The sequence below is a fragment of the Petaurus breviceps genome, unplaced genomic scaffold (assembly GCF_028583685.1).
Source record: "Petaurus breviceps papuanus isolate PSGF00001 unplaced genomic scaffold, PetGlider_PUasm1.0 90847, whole genome shotgun sequence".
Taxonomy (NCBI): Eukaryota; Metazoa; Chordata; class Mammalia; order Diprotodontia; family Petauridae; genus Petaurus; species Petaurus breviceps.
This window is the reverse complement of record NW_027187360.1, coordinates 3,952,136-3,968,999: the sequence shown is the minus strand read 5'-3', so window position 1 is coordinate 3,968,999 and position 16,864 is coordinate 3,952,136. Positions and strand designations below refer to the sequence as shown.

Here is a 16,864-nt window from a genome sequence, read left to right as displayed (position 1 = left end):
CAGCTCCAATTTCTCTCCTGAGCGCTAGTCTTACATTACCAAATATGCGTTAGACACCTATAACTAAATATCCCATAGAAATCTCAAACCCAACCGACCAAAAATGGAACTCATTACCTTACACGCCATCCAAAAAAAAAAACCAATCTATCTCCAAAATGATCTACATGTTTCTTACTTTCCTCTACTTACCCTACTGCCCAGTGACATGGGCCTCCTCAAACTGTTCCTTGAACAAGATACTCCATGTCTTGGCTGAGTATTTTCACTGGCTGTCCTCCATGTCTGTAATGCTCTCCTTCAATTCTGCCTCTTGGTTTACTTGACTTCCTTTAAGTCTCACCTCAAGTTTCACCTTCAGCAAGGTTTTCCTATTCCTCCTTAACCTTAGTGTCTTCCCTATAGTCTTATCCTCAATTTCCTTGTTTGTTTGCATGTTGTCTCTGCTATGAGACTGTGAGCTCCTTGAGAACAGAGACTAGCTTTTGTTTTTGTTTTTGTTTTGGGGGGGATTGGTTTGGTTTGGTTTTTTTTGCCTTTCTTTGTATTCTTAACACAGTACCTGCCATATAGTAGATGTTTAATAAATGCCAGGTGACTTGCTCTGTTGAGAAGTCATCCAAGCTCAGTATTGTAGTCATTCTCTCAACTATCTTCTCCCCATCCCTAACTATATTCAATTCATTATTAAATCTTGTTGGTTCTATCTCCACAATATCTTTTGTAAATTCTCCTTTTCAGAAAAGCCCCACATGTACAAAAAAAATTTTAGCAGCTCTTTTTGTGGTGGCAAAGAATTGGAAATTGAGGGGATGCCCATCCATTGGGGAATGGCCAAACAAGTTGTGGTGTATGAATGTAATGGAATACTATTGTACTATAAGAAATGGTGAGCAGGTGAACTTCAGAAAAACCTGGAAAGACTTATATGAACTGATACTGAGTGAGCAGAACCAGAACTTGTACACAGTAATAGCAGCATTGTGCAATGACCGGCTTTGATAGACTTAGCTCTTTCCAGCAATGCAATGATCTAAGACAATTCCAGAAGACTCATGTTGAAAAATGCTATTCACATCCAGAGAAAGAACTATGGAGTCTGAATGCAGATCAAAGCATGCTATTTTCTCTCTTTTTTTTCTTTCATGTGGTTTTTCCCTTTTGTTCAAATTCTTCTTTCACAACATGACTAATGTGGAAATATGTTTAATATAATTGTACATGTATAACCTATATTGTAAGCTGTCTTGGTGGGGGAGGGGAGGGATGAAGGGAAATTTAGAACTCAAAATCTTATGAAAGTTAATGTTGATAATTAAAAATTAATTAATTAATTTTGAGAAAAAGAAATGAGCACTATGCAGAAACAGAAAAAAAAAATCTCCATTCCTATCCATTCTCTGGGTTACCACTCTAGTTGAAGACCTCATTGCCCCTCACCTAGGCTCTTAATTGTTCCCCTTGATTACTTCTTAAACTAGAGTCCATGAACATTCTTTAAAATATTTTTATAATATTTCAATAAAATTGTTTTCCTTTGAATACTATGTATTTTATTTTATGCTTTTAAACAAGTTCTGAGAAGGGACTCACAGGCTTCACCAGATTGCCAAAGGAGTCCATGACCCAAAAATAGTCTCTCCCCCCTCAATTCCATTCTCCCCACAACTCCAAAATAATCTTGCTAAAGCATAAGCACAGCCCCCATCACTTCCTTGTTCAACAAACTTCTGAAGCTTTCTATTACCTCTGTAATCAAATACAAACAATATGTGATTGGTTTTTTCTTTATTTAAAAAACATTGATATGCTTTATTTGTACAACATTTCTTTTATTTGAAAATATATCTCTTCAATTTAAAATATATTTCTTCCTACTCCCCTTGCTATTAAGTCATCCCCTGTAAAAAAAAAAAAGAATAAAACAGAGAGAAAAAAAATTTAAAACAAAACCAATTAGTACATCAATCAAATCTGACAATATAGGCAATGTTTCATACCCAATAGTCTCCCACACCTGCTAAGAAATGAAGGAGGTAAATTTTCTTATTTTTCTTCTCTGAAGCAAAACTCAGTCATTATAATTATGCAACATTCAGTTTCATTTTTTTAATGTTTTTCCACACACACATACATGGTAGTCATTGTGCTTATTATTTTCACAGATCTGCCAATTTCACTATCAGTTCATATATATCTTCTCATGCTTCTCTGAATTCAGTCTGATTGGGCAGCTCAGGTTTGATAGTGGAAATGATAAACTCATAGACCATTCAACAGTAAACAAATGAAAGTTTGCTTAGTCATTATGGAAAGGATACTCATCAAAGATACAGCACAGGTTCAGATGCATGGGGGCTCCCCTAGTCTCCAAAGAGAAGCATGTCTAGTCAGCAGGGTATGGTGACTGAAATGGCAGTAGGATATTCAACAAGTCTAAGGGCCCCTGGGTCCGAGGACTACCCCTGCTGGTCTATTTTATCTCCTTAAGTCACTGGGAAGCCATGTCAATAGTTCAAACCTTAGCTGCTTGGACCAATCAAGTCTTGGGGACAACTCCCTGTCTTTTAAAGACAAAACTAGCCCAGCCCACATGTTGGGACCCTGGCAGATGCTGTTCTTACCCTAAGAGATCTCATGGTATAATGGGAAATGCACTGGATTTAAAATTTGAAGAGCTGCGCTTGAATCCCAGGTGTGTTACTTGCTGCCTCTGACTGGACAAGTCACTTCACAGCCTTTAGCCTTGATTTCCTCCTCTGTAAATAAAAGGGGGTTACCTAGATGATCCTTTTGGCTCCTCCCAGATCTTAATACTATGGTCCTAGGACTAGACAATCTATGTTCTTATTTCATGCACCTGTGTCCTTTTCCCAGTTAGACCATAGGCCCAGAGGAAAACAGAAATTTGGTCTTAATCTTCCATATCTAGCATTAAAGCCTAACTGGGCACTAGAGATCTTGGTGATTTGATTTTCCTTTTATCTCCCCATTAAGTGCCTACAGTGGGGCTCAGCCTCTCCTTCTGATTCATCACTCTGGTGGCGAGGGCAGGGGAGTCAATATCCCACATCATCTGCCCAATGGAACATTTTTGCCATTACCTTCTGGAAGCCCTGGGTGGAGAAAACAGACAGGACCTGGCGTCAGCTGCTGCAACAGCAACAGAGAATGCTTTTTCCAGGCCCTCCCTGGGACTGATTTCCCAGCTGTTGACACCATTGGCCCAGGAAGGGCAGGAAAGGAAAGAGCTGTCCCTTCTCTCAAGGCCAGACCTTCCTATGATTATCTCTAAGCCCTCTCCAGTGACTCTCTTCCTCACCACCATGGACAAGTTCTCTTTCCCTCAGTTTCTTCCTATATTAAAGGGGGATAATCATCCTCAAACTGCCTGCCTCACAAGCTCATTGGGAGGAAAGCATTTTGCAAACCTCAAAGTGCTATAGAAGTAGGAGTTATGAAGGTTGTTGCCCATAGAGCCCTGGGTAGAAACCGAGGCTCACAGAAAGGTAGGGATTTCCTGGGTCATGTGTTCCAGAGGCACTTGAATCTGCTTCCTCTACCTGCCCAGGAGAGTCCAGTTGGGTCCTGACTCTGTAGCCAGTCTCCGGACTGGCTGCCTGGTGGCTCACCAAGTTAGCTCCAAGTTTTGGGGAAAGTGCACTGTGTTCTCTCAGAAGACTTGGGAAACAGAGGAAAGGTGATGAGTGGGTCAAGGACTTCTCAGCTAAATGGCATTTGAGGAGATCCACTGTGTATATGTATGTGTATAAATACAAGTATGGAATTGGGTATGCTCATATGTGTTCCCAGGGGTCTGGTATGCATGTATGTGTGTGCCTATCTGTGAGAAACAGTACACTGTGTATGTGGGTATGGAAATGTATATGGAAATTGGTATGTTCCCAGAAATGTACATAGAGAGGGGAGGAATGCTTCCCCATGTACTGGAGACCCTCTCTGTCCTCCATCCTCAAGGGACAGAGAAAGAGAGGCCTCCCTCCCTTAGGGAATGGGAGCCCAGGACCCCACCCCCATTATTGCCTGTTCTCTCTCCCCCCAGAAATAAAGGTCTCTCTGCCCCTCAGGGATGACCTGGCTTTTCCCACTCCTGGCTCTCCTTCTCCACCTCCTCTCTCCAACCTCCCTGAGTCACCCCCCACCCCCCATTCATTCCCTCCCCCTTTGTTGTGGAATTTCTTCCCAGTCTCCTGGCCTGGTGGCCCAGCCTTGGGCGGCAGCCTCCTGCCAAGGAGCCAGCCAGAGCAGACTTTCTGTCTGCTTAGGGACTTCCTGTGCCGGCCTGGGACCCAGCTTTTAAAAGGCTTCAAGAAATCCAAGCCAGGGCCCAGGGCTGCCTGCTCCCCGCCTCCCTCTCTCCCTCCTTAATCCCTCCCTGCCAGTGGTTTCCCTCCTTCAATCCCTCCCTTCTTTCCTCACTCTTTGCCTGCTTCCCTCTCTCCCAAACTCCTTGCTATAGAAATAAACCTTTTAGAGGCCTAAGTGTGTGAAGAAAGTCAGGAGTGAGAGATACAAGCAAAAGGGTACAATAATTTGGGCCATACTGTGGGACATGGAGTGGTCAAGGAAAATTAGTATCATGGAAATATGCTAAGAGCACAGGCTGTTTGAGGTTAGAAGGCCTGGTTCTAGCCCTACCTCGGTCATCTTAATGGGTTGCAGGGTCTATTTCCAGAAAAAAAAAAAGTGGGAGCCAATCTCTAGCCCCAGCATTCTATGTTTTATATGCTAGGATCCCTTCTAGCTCTGATAGTCTATGTCCTAAGGTCCCTTCTGGCTCTGACACACCAAGGACTCTTCCAAATATGATATTCTGTGTATCTTTATCAGTCCTCTCCATTCTCATGGCTGCCTCTTTAGGCTCTCACTATATATATATTTAGTTATATTTAGTTATTTATTCATATTTTTATATATACACACATATATACACATACACACATATACATGGGGGAAGGCAATCGGAGTTAAGTGACTTACCCAGGGTCACACAGCTAGTAAGTACCTAAGGTCAAATTTGAACTCAGGTCCTCCTGAGTCCATGCTCCATCCACTTCAGCATGCTTTGCTGGCCTGCCCCTTTTCCTCCTCCTCAGCTATCCATCTTTTAGAGCCCTGCCCAAGTCCTTCCCTCCTCCTCTAGATCAAACTATTCCTTAACCAACTAAACCCACCCCTTGACCTCTCCCTTCTCTCTAGTTCCACCAGCCTTCACAGTCTGCTTGGAAGACCTCTAACACTGATTTTATGCTGGCTTCTTCTGCTTTCCAGTTGTCTCATGACTGAGATGGAATTATTTTCACATTTTTTGCACTGAACAATTTTTAAGAACTATACTTTGTTTATCCATGAGCTCATCCATGTGTATATTCCCTTCATTACTGCAGATCAAAACCCATCCATCCTGGAAAATTATTGCCACTTCCTCGAAGAGAGCATCTGCCCAGCCCTCTAGATTTAGAAATCTAGTACTGCCCTGAGGTTATCCATCTACTAGCCCTTAGCCTTGCTATTAGACCAACTTCTTATGCACAAGACATCATTGATGCTATACTGAAGCCTACTTAACAGGCCCACCATGAGTCTCCCAATTTGCTATTTGAGAACCAAATGACTGATAAATTGTAATCATCTCTAAATCTGAAATGTCACTATTCAAATTTAATTTAATTTGTTGTTCAGTCATTTTTCAGTCACATCCTACCCTTCATGAAACTCATTTAGGATTTCCTTGGCAAAGATACTGAAATGGTTTGCCATTTCCTTCTCCAGCTCATTTTTACAAATGAGGAAACTAAGGCAAACAAAGTTAAGTAACTCACACAGCTAATAAGTAAGTATCTGAGGCTGGATTTGAATTTAGGTCCTCCTGACTCTAGGGCTAGTATTCTATCCACTGCACCACCTTGCTGCCCCAGTTAACATAAAATAAATAAACTAATAAATAAATAAAATTAATAAAAAATAAAATAAAGCTATGTCTAGCTATTAAAATGAAATATTTAAGTACAAGAATAAATTTAACCACAATAAAATATTAAATCTGTTGTGGTAGCTGAAATCAAGAAAAGCTTCAAGGAATTAGTTTTATATTGATACAGTATTAATTAGGATTGCATTTAGTATAAGTGGGATTTATGAACTAGACCAATACACACTTTCATTGTGTAATATGGAGATAATACGATATGATGGAAAGAGCCCAGGACTAGACATCAACAGTCCTGGATCTGAACTCCGGTTTTGTATCATTAAACAAATCATTTCCCATCCTTAGGCTTCTCTAAGTTTCCTCTATAAATAAAAGTTAGATCAAATGGTGTCTAAGGTCCCCTTCTAGCTCAGGGATTCTGACGCTGCAGCCCTGTCTCCACAGTCATTAAAGGAATGAGTCATAGGAATCACAGGAATTTACAGCTGGAAGGGCCTTTGGTGTTCCATGAAGAATCACCCCCCCCCACACACACACACACACAATGGAATGCAACCCCCTTTTAAAGCAGGTTGTTCCCCTTTTTTGACATTGTACTCGTAATGCCCTGTACATTTTGGGGAGGGACTGGTAGAGGTGAGGAAAGTCCCTCTACCAGTAGTATCAGCACCTGCTCAGCAATTCATAAACTTAGAAAGTTCTCTGATGCACTGAGAGAGTAAATGACTTATCTAGCCCACACAGTCAGATGCAAGTGTTTGAAGCTGAACCCAGGCCTCCTTGACTCTGAAATTGGTTTTCTATCCACTTCACCATTCTCCATAGTTGAAGCTAAATAAACATCTGTTGAAGGAATGATTGAATGAAAGGTAGCATGGAACAGTAGAAAGAACACTGATTGTGGAGTCAGTGAACCTGAGTTCAAATCCTTCCTTTGTAACCTGTGTAACCCTGCACATTGTCACTGTGCCTCCGTTTCCTTTTCTGTAAAATGAGGAAGTTGGACTAGATGACCTCTTAAATCCCTTCTAGCTCTACATCGATAATAAGCAGCTGAATCTAGCCCCACCACTCATTCTCACACCTTTTACACCTCCTTTTTTTTTTTTTAGCAGTACTTCTATGCTTTTATAGTTCAGTCTGTGATCTCATTACTTCAGGTGCTGTCTTAATCAATGAAGACCCCTTTATGTTTTCCTTCATCCTGTATTATTCATGTCCAGGTCAGGTGTTGTTAACCTTTTTAATATCATGAACCACTTTAGCAGTCTGGGGAAGCCCATAGCCCTATTCTCAGAGTTATGTTTTTGGGGGTTTTTTTAAATCCACATTTGGAGTAAATGCTAAATTACAGTTAGAGGTTAATTTTTTTTTTCCCATTCAAGTTCACAACCTCCCCTGAAATCTTTCCATGGACCTGGGGACTCCAGGTTAAGGTTTGGGTATGGGGGCAGTCCTAGGACATTTGCTATTCTCTGCTCTCACAACATGACCAGCCCTAATTTTCCAGATAAGTTTCCTTGCTGATAGTAAAAATAATACTTTAAGGGGCCTTAATTTCATCAGTCCCTCCATACCTTAGTAAATGGTATTATTCTACCATCACCCACAGCCAACTTTCTGCTGCTGCTTTCTGCCCATAGTTAAGCTGGCCCTTTATCACTGGGCACACGGTCCATGTCACTGGGACCACACTCAAAGCCCTTCTAGCCTTAGGACTCCAAGTTTATTCGTGACTATGTATGTCCTCAGTAAACAATTAATCAATAAATAAACATCAAACGATAACAGGAAGAGTCAGACTTCTGAAATGACTAAACAACAACAAAGGAGTCCTTTCCAGTTCTAGACCAATAATCCTCTGATTCAATGACGGCCAGCCTGGATCCCCAATCAAAACTCTTTCTACCGGGTTGAGCGTCCTGGGTCCAGCCACCCCTTTTTCCCCCATCGCCTGCCCTCTCCTCTACCAGCCTTCAGCTCTCCCTCCGGGGTGATGGCTTGCCCAGGTCTCTGCTTTGTTGGTTCCTGTCTAGGGGATATCCTGCTGAGTCACACTGGGCTTGGAGCCACCTGCCCTGGAGAGCTCACCAGCCCTGAGATACGAGGACAACCACAAGGCAGAATTAGCCCAATGCTGACTCACCCCAAACCCTCAAGATCTTTCTCCTCTCGGTTGGGTAATGAGATGAGTCTTCTTCCCCCAGCAGCCACAGCAGTCAGTTCCCGGTTTTAAGGCAGGTTGTCAGCACAGAGCTGTGTGGGACAACCCCCAGGCAAGGGAGGGGGAAGCTCCGGGAATGGTCTCGGGTCCATCTACGCATTTGACTCACTCAAGAAGGTCTGCCTGGGGTTAGGGAGAGGAAAAAACAGAAAGGAATAATGGCCAAATAGCCCGAAGTAGGAGAAACGTCATTAGGCTTAGAATCTGGAGATGGGGATTCAGACCCTGCCCTCTTTACAGCCTGGCCTGGGACAAGTCACTTAAACTTTCCAAATTTAGATTTTTTTCTTCTGTGAAACAGGGACAATACCTAGTGTTTGCTGAGGAAAGCCGTCCATAAACCTTGAAGCAAGACAAAGCATTTGGAGCTGAAAAGGACCTTCTCACCCCAGGGGCTCAGAAACCTTTTATGTGTCTGTTCCAGTATGGGGAAGCCTATGGACACTTCTCAGAATAATATTCTTAAATGCATAAAATAAAATACATAGAATTACCAAGGAAGCCAAAAATGAAGTTATCAAAATATAATGTTGTAAAAGGAAAAAAGATACACCAAAAAAGAAGGAAATATAATAAAATTATAAAGATCAAATAGGATTGGAATGAAGGGATATGAGAAAAAATCCCTCACCCAACCCACCCCTTTGTGGAGGTGGGAGACCCACAAGTGTTACACATTGCTCATGTTTTCTGACTTTTTCAATGGATAGCGCAGTTGGGCTGACTTTTTTTCCTTGTCCAAAAAAAATTCTGTTTGTCATATGAAATGTCTGGGAGAGAGGAGGTGGCAGGTTGAGATATACACATATACACATACACACACACACACACACATATATATATGTGTGTGTATACATATATATCCATATATGTATATATATATGTAAGGAACAGAAAATAAATTTAAAAGTAATTATTTTTAAAACCAACAACTTCGGGGTGGCTTAGTGAATAGAGCACTAACCCTGGAGTCAGGAGGACTAGAGTTCAAAACTGGCCTCAGACACTTAAGACTTACTAGCTGTGTGACCTTGTTCAAGTCACGTAACCCCAATTGCCCTGCCTTCCCCCTTCAAAAAAAAGAAACCGAACAACTTCACAGACTCCAGATTAATAATACTGGGTCTAAACCAATTCATCTAATTTTATAGATCTGGAAACCAAGGTTCAGAGGCCACAGTGGGACCTAAGTGGTACCTTGGGAGCTTTTGGGGAGAGGGAGAGGGAGGATCATGAGCCTGAGGGTCCTGGTACCCTGGAGAGCTAAGCAGATAGGGAGGGGCCGACTTCAGGGTGATTACCACTTATAAGAAGACAGGAATTTGGTTGTTAATTTGGGATTCTATGGCTGTCATATAGATGGCCAGGGATCTGAACGACATTGACATAATGGCATGTACATATGTAGCAGAGTTGTGTCTTGGAAACCATACTCAACCCAAGGACTACCTGCCCTGTGCACAGCTTGCCTAGGTCCACCAGATCTGCTTTGAATGGCTACCACCAGCCCAGTCCCATTTAGGTGTTAGCTCTCTTCCTTCCTTGGCAAGTCTAGCCCTACTCATCCATCGCTTCAGTCCACAGTCAGACAGGATATGAAGTACTACCTTTGTTCCATACAGTATATATTTCTCAAATTCCTGCAGGTTGCATGGGTGCCAGGTGGGGAGTGTGATGCAAGTAGAATTGGCTATTCTCTTTAGTTATACAATGAATTTCTTTCCAAAATGTTTACGAGAGAGACAGAGAGACAGAGACAGAGAGAGAGAGACAGAGACAGAGAGACAGAGACAGAGAGAGACAGAGAGAGCTCAACTAAAGCCCAGAGAGGAAAAGTGAATATTGGCCTGTAATAGTGACGACATTTAAAGATTCCCCTGTATTGGCTTGGTTTTTGGTTTGATTGTGTTAAAACCCAGAGATCGTTAATCCCACTTGTGGGATGGACTTGTTGACATGAAAAGAGAGTGCTGAACTGGGAGGAGCTGGTGATGTAGATTTGGAGAGACACAAGAGAGAGGCAGAAGAACTTTTTTGGAAGCAGCACCCTTTTTGGAGGCAGAGAGAGACTGAGAGGATTGCTGAGGGCCACTTTGAATTGCCCTGGACTTCTGAGACCTGCCCCCAGAGCTGCCAAGGACTGAGGAGACATGGCTGTTATGCTGGTACTTTGTCTGTCTGTTTTGATGTTGTTTTGCCAGATTTGTCCACTGGTGAAGGACAGTGCTGTTGTTGGAACCAACCTTTCTGTTGGTTCAGAGCTACTGAGACTGTTCTGCAGACAGAGAGTGAATACTGTCCACTGGTGAAGAACAGTGCTGTTGTTGCAGAAGTCTTGGAACCTTGCTGTTGGTTCCGAAGCCCTGAAGAAGGATTTTCTTGTTGTATGTTTACAGAAATCCTGGAAGGGGGTTTTGCTAATGTTTTCAGGGGTCCTAGGACTGTTCTGCAGACAGAGGATGAATTAATGAAGAAGAGACTGGCAATGTATCTTGTGGCCTTGCTAAGCTTTGTCTCCCCAGGAACAAAGATTGCTGAGAACTTGCCTCCTGTCAAGAGGAAGAAAAGACCTCCATTTGGGTATTAAGTGCTGTGCTTAAACTTGTTGTAACTCTGGGGTAGATTCAATTGTGATCCAGGGGTGGGGAACTTTTGACCTTTTTGTGTTCTATGATTGAACAAATTAATGTACTTTACTTATGTTTGGAAACTAATCTCCATTTGAGAAGAGGGGCTTTGTGATGGACTAAATGAAGGTACAGCCTAGGGGTGGAGTAGTATTTAGAACAGGGACTTTGTAATTGATTAAATGAATGTAAGGTCCTGGGGTGGGGTAATACTTGGAAATTATTTAATCACACTTAGTAAATGCCATATTTTGAATGATGTCATATTTTGATCTTCTCTGTTCTTAATTTGTCACTGAATAAAATGGAGAGCACCTATGCTGGTATTCTGAACCTTGGGAAGTTGCCTTTGCTTGGCATTACATTACATGGCCAAAGGTCACATAGCTAATAAGTAGTAGTGCTGGCATTCTTTGATTCTCTGATTCCAAACCATTGTTCTTTCTACTATACCAAAATGTTGTTTCAAATCAACCAACAAACATTTGTTATGCAAGGCAAGGCACCAAGCATTCATTAAACTGTTATTATGTGCCAAGCAGGTACTATGCTAAGTACCTGGGAAACAAAGATGAGTTTAAAAAAAAAGCTGCCTTTTGACTTCAAGGACCTTACATTCTAACTGGAGAAAAGTCAGAAGCAGAGAGCAGGGGAATAAAGGTTAACTGGCCTCATCTCTCCTTACAATGGCTACTCAGGAGGAGGAAGAGGAAGAGAAGAAGGAAGAGGAAGAAGGAAAAAGGAGAAGGCAGGTGTGGATGGAACAGCTGAGACATCATGGCAACAAAGTCTGACAGAGCACCTACTGAGTGCAGGTTCTGTCCTAGGCACTAGGGATACAGAGATGAAGCAGTTCCTTCCCTCAGGGAACTTATATTCTATCAGGAGATAAAATAAGTAGGCCACACACACACACAATAGAGCTAAAGATAGATGATATGTAGAAATAATAGATATAGAAAGAAGGCTAAAAATGGCTATGCAGATATAGATATTGATGATCTAGACACAGACATAGAGAGATGGATATAAATACAGATAAAATAAATATTAGATGATTTTTGGTGGGGGAGAAGAAGCTGGTGGAGGGAGGGGGAAGAAGGGAGGGGATCAGGAAGTACTTCCTAGAAGGAGACATTTGAGCTGATCTTTGAAAGAAGCTAGGCATTTTAAGAGGGGTGAGTGAATTGAGTGCCTTCCAGATATGAGCAGCCTGAATAAAGGTGGGGACACTGAAACAGAATGCTGTATATGAGAAACAATATATATCTCCCATAAATATTAGGATCTGTCTGCCCTCAGAGTGGCCTGGTGATGGATCCTGAGGGATAAGGATTTAACCAGGGAAAGATGCCTTTCTCTTTTGGCCACCTTGCCCAAATCTAGGCCCGATATTGTGAAGTTCCAACAAGAAATAGAAAGGCCTGGGGGCAGCTAGGTGGCACAGTGAGTAGAGCACTGGCCCTGGAGTCAGGAGGACCAGAGTTCAAAACTGGCCTCAGACACTTAACACTTACTGTCTGTGAGACCTTGGGCAAGTCACTTAACCCCAATTGCCCTGCCTTCCCCTCTCCAAAGAAAAAGAAAGACTAAAAAAAAAAGAAATAGAAAGGTCGGGTTGGTTGTCAAACCTGCTACATTCATTTTCTAAGACAGGCTCTGCTGTTAGTATCCCCAAGGGTCAGGATGGACTAGAAGCAGAGGGATGGTAGAGCTATGCTGTCATGAAGTAGGCATTGTCTTCCTCCTAGGCCTGGGGATATGGAATGAGTGAGTGTTGGAGATCTTGGGTGACAGAAGGGGACCCTTTCTCCCTCCCCCCCTTTACTATCTGACTGTGGCTGTAGGGTAACAAAACTGGTGTGACAAGACCACAGATATCTGCTGATGACCTTAGGGGACATAATCGGTGTGGTACAGAGACTTGGGGTAAAATGCAAGCCTGAGCAGGGAGAAGAAACTAAGTTGGACAGTAGAGACCATCTTACTCATAGGCAGCATATGGCCTTTCAAAGACTCAAGAAATACCCCTCAAAACCCCCATCTACCTTCTCTTACTTTCTCATAAGTGCCTGAAATTCCACTGTCAGAACTACATTTCTTTACCTTAAAATGCAAGGTAAAGTGCTCGCTTCGGCAGCACATATGCTAAAATTGGAACGATACAGAGAAGATTAGCATGGCCCCTGCGCAAGGATGACACACAAATTCGTGAAGCATTCCATATTTTTGATAAAAAAAGAAAAAATGCAAGGTAAAATGCAAGTGCCCCATAAGCATTTTAAACTACTATCTATACTTTAGCATAAATAAGGTTGACTGTTGTTTATTGCCAATAGATTTTGCAAAGAGGGGGGGTGAAAATAGGGTGGGAAAGAGAAAAGAAAGTCTAAGAACTGACATTTATATTGCAGTTGACAAATTACTTTCATATTAATTACCTTGCTCAGTTCTCAAAAAAAAGGCTGTGAGAAAGGCTTGTCACCAAGGAAAAGATTTTATTAGTTATTATTCCAATCATGGATTTGTGATCTCATCAATGATGAGACCCATGCTTTCCAATTCCATGCAACTCTTGTCCATGGCCTCCCATAAATTCACAATAAAATTCACAATAAAAATAATAATGATAGGGGGTGGCTAGGTGGTGCAGTGAATAGTGCGCCGGCCCTGGAGTCAGAAGGACCTGAGTTCAAATGCGGCCTCAGACCTTTCACACAAAAACTAGCCAGGTGACCTTGGGCAAGTCACTTAACCCCAATTGCCCTACCTTCCCCCCTCCAAAAAACAAATAATAATAATAATGATGATGATGATGATGATGATAACGGTATACACCTATAATTTGTTTAATGTTTTAAGGTTTACAAGTCACTTTACAAATATTAACTCATTTTATTCTTATAACAACCCTGCTATTATTATTCCCACTTTACAGATGAGGAAATTGAGGCACAGGTTAAGTGACCTGCCCAGCATTATGTTAGTTAAATGCCTGAGGCTGGATTTTAATTCAGACCTCACTGGCTCTAGGTCCAGTGCTCTCTCTCTCTCTCTCTCTCTCTGCTATGAAACTTAGTCCAGTCAATGTGCTGGGAATCTGTCTCAATTTCTCTTGACTTTATGAGGATATGGAGCCTTCAGGTTGTTGATTGGTGATTCCTTACTCTTGCTATATAACCAGGCCACCTTATTTTTTTATTTTTTTTTTTATTCTGGAAAACTTTATTTTTATCGTAGGTGGAATGGGGACACAGCAAGTTAGATGATTCCTATTTTGTTGGCAACATCTAAAGCATCATAGTCTGGAGCAAGACGGACATAGGCCTTGTTCTCTCCCTCAGGCCGGATCAGTGTGTTGACCTTGGCCACATCGATGTCATACAGCTTCTTTATGGCCTGCTGGATCTGATGCTTGTTGGCCTTGACGTCCACAATGAAGACTAGGGTGTTGTTGTCCCCAATCTTCTTCATAGCAGACTCGGTGGTCAAGGGAAACTTAATGATGGCATAGTGATCGAGCTTGTTTCTTCGAGGGGCACTCTTCTGAGCGTATTTGGGCTGCCTTCGAAGGCTCAGTGTCTTGGGTCACCGGAAGGTGGGGGATGTTCAGATCTTCTTCTTTTTGTGGCTATAGACACCCTTCAGCACTGCCTTCTTGGCCTTCAAGGCCTTGGACTTGGCTTCTGTCTTGGGGGGGACAACAGCTTCCTTCTTCGCCTTCCGTGCCATGTTGGGGGAAAGGCCACCTTATTTTTTTTTTATCAGAAATTACTTTGAAAATAACTTTTACACAAATTCTCTTGCAAAATTTTTTGTGAGCCATAATATGGATTCCTGAAATTCCATTTTTTACAAAGATAATGTTGTTCAAGGATCTTCTGTTAAAGTGTTGGAGCTAATTTGAGCTGATTGTTAAATTTTCATTATGAGCATTAACACCCCAGAAATCAGCAATCGTTACAAATCAGGGCTTGATTTATTATTCTGTTGATTTTCTAGACTTTAAAAAAGTGATGGAGAAAATGTTAATAATGCAGATGAAACTTTAAAATGTGTCAAGGGTACATTTTGCCCCCCTGGAGAGTCAGTTGTTAAACATTTAACATTACACTCCCTGATGTAGGCAAGGCAAAAAAACATGGAAGTAAATACTGGCTACAAAGGTGTTCACCACTATCACAAAGCAGATCAAGACAGAGACCACGTCAAAGAGGGATATTTTATATGAGGCAAGATTGTTCAGATGCTCCCATTTATGGATTACACTATTCTCATTGCATCCAGACCTCAATGTAAAGAAAGAGACTCTCACACCAGATGTATAGCTATTCATGAGAATTTGGCCTAATATCTATACAGGAAAAACTAAGTGGATGAAGAGTGCCTGTAGTCCAGAATATAACACCAAGTAAGGTTAAGAATCCATGATCTCACCCATCTGTGTATGTGCATCTGCTATGTACCCACCTCTGAAGCAAACACTACCACTGGACCATGAGCTAGAAGAGTAAGACACTTTACCCTTGAGAGGCTCCATGAGGGTTGGTTGGGGCTTTTTTGTTTTTTGTTTTTTTAATGCTCCAAAGCTTCTTCCTGAAACAAAGGCCCACCTTCTAAGCACCAATGTTCTTCCAAAGATGCCACGTGTCTGTAAATCATAGAATACCACAGTGTTCCAAGAACTGAAGGTGAAAATCCCTCAGAGGGCAACGGAGAGTGTATGGTGGAAGTGAACCTTAGGAACAAGAAATTACAAAGGCTAACATTGGAAGGGACATCAGAAAAGGCATGATTAAAAAGGAGATTGTTGTCTTCATTTTGTGAATAATAACAAGTTTGGTAGAAGGAGCACTGGGTTTGAAATCAGAGGTCCTGACTCTGCCACTCACCTGTAAGGCTACCGTGGGGTGGCAAGGTGGCACAATGGAGGAAGAGTTGGGCCTGAAAGCAAGAAGACCCGAGTTCAAATCCTACCTCAGTGACTAGCTGTGTGACCCTTGGCAAGTCATCTCATTACTGCTTCCTCAGTTTCTTCATCTGTAAAATGGGAATAATAATAATAGCACCTACCTCCCAGGGTTGTTGTGAGAATCAAATGAGAAAACACTTGTAAAGCCTTTTGGGTAGCGCCTGGCAAATAGTACACACTTAATAAATTCTTGTTCCCTTACCTTCCCTTACTCATGGACAGTCACTCCCCACCCTGGCTCTTAATTTTCTTCTGTAAAATGAAGGTGCTAAACCAGGTGATCCTTATATGCCCTTTTAACTGCAAATGGCATGATCCTATAGGTCACACTTCCATAGTTCACCAAGGTATATAAAGTACTTTCTTCACAACAATGTTATGAAGTGGGTAGTATATATAGTATTCCCCATTTTACAGAGGAGGAAATTGAGGTTAAAAGACTTGTCTAAGGGGGCGGCTAGGTGGCACAGTGAATAGAGCACCGGCTCTGGAATCAGGAGGACCTGAGTTCAAATCCGGCCTCAGACACTTAACAGTTACTAGTTATGTGACCTTCGGTGAGTCACTTAACCTTAATGCCCTGCATTCCCCCCTCCAAAAAGCAAAAATTAAAAATTAATTTAAACAAAAAGACTTGTCTCTGCAGCTGATGCCCCTGCCAGGAATAGAACCTAAGTTTCCTGACTCTAAATTTAGAGCCCGATCACCTTCAGGCATCCCCAGCTGGGATTAGGAAGACTGAGGTAGGAATTAGTGTGAGACAAATTTCATCCCATCAGAGTTTTGCTGTGGGGATCCCAACTCACATATGATAAGGAGGTTCCAGGCCAGGAGTATTTCAGGTTCAGTAGTATTATACTCTCCCCCTCAGAATCAGAACTTAGATCTGGAGATGGCCTTAAAGGTCATCTTGTGCCACCTTAGTGCTTTATAGTTGAGGAAGCTGAAGGCCCAGGAGGCAAAAGGACTTGTGTTCACAGAGGTCTTAGCTTCCAGAACCAGGATGTGGACTCAGGCCTCTGACTCCCAATCCTGTGTTCTGGGACCCCACATCCCCATGACCAAGATCAGCTATTCTCATCTACGAC

General features: G+C 42.2%; 2 long non-coding RNA genes and 1 other non-coding gene across 5 annotated transcripts in view; 2 read left to right on the top strand and 1 right to left on the bottom strand.

Annotated features, from left to right (window-relative positions):
• The window catches only part of LOC138149404 (uncharacterized), a 30,177-nt gene extending 21,476 nt beyond the window's left edge, over positions 1-8,701 (top strand). The window contains exon 4 of the long non-coding RNA XR_011165312.1: positions 8,479-8,701. This is a non-coding gene — a long non-coding RNA (uncharacterized lncRNA). The remainder of the gene's footprint in view (positions 1-8,478) is intronic.
• Positions 1-16,864, bottom strand: part of LOC138149400 (uncharacterized) — a 58,237-nt gene that overhangs the window by 32,874 nt on the left and 8,499 nt on the right. The window contains exons 2-4 of one of the 3 annotated variants that reach the window (XR_011165305.1): positions 8,100-8,300; positions 2,625-2,759; positions 1,803-1,901 (exon numbers count right to left, since the gene is read on the bottom strand). This is a non-coding gene — a long non-coding RNA (uncharacterized lncRNA). Of the gene's footprint in view, positions 1-1,778; positions 1,902-2,624; positions 2,760-8,099; positions 8,301-16,864 lie in introns of those variants that run through there. The other 2 variants (XR_011165303.1, XR_011165304.1) reach the window with 2 other exon arrangements.
• On the top strand, positions 12,929-13,035 carry LOC138149656 (U6 spliceosomal RNA). The gene has a single exon (XR_011165383.1). It is a non-coding gene; the product is annotated as a U6 spliceosomal RNA (small nuclear RNA).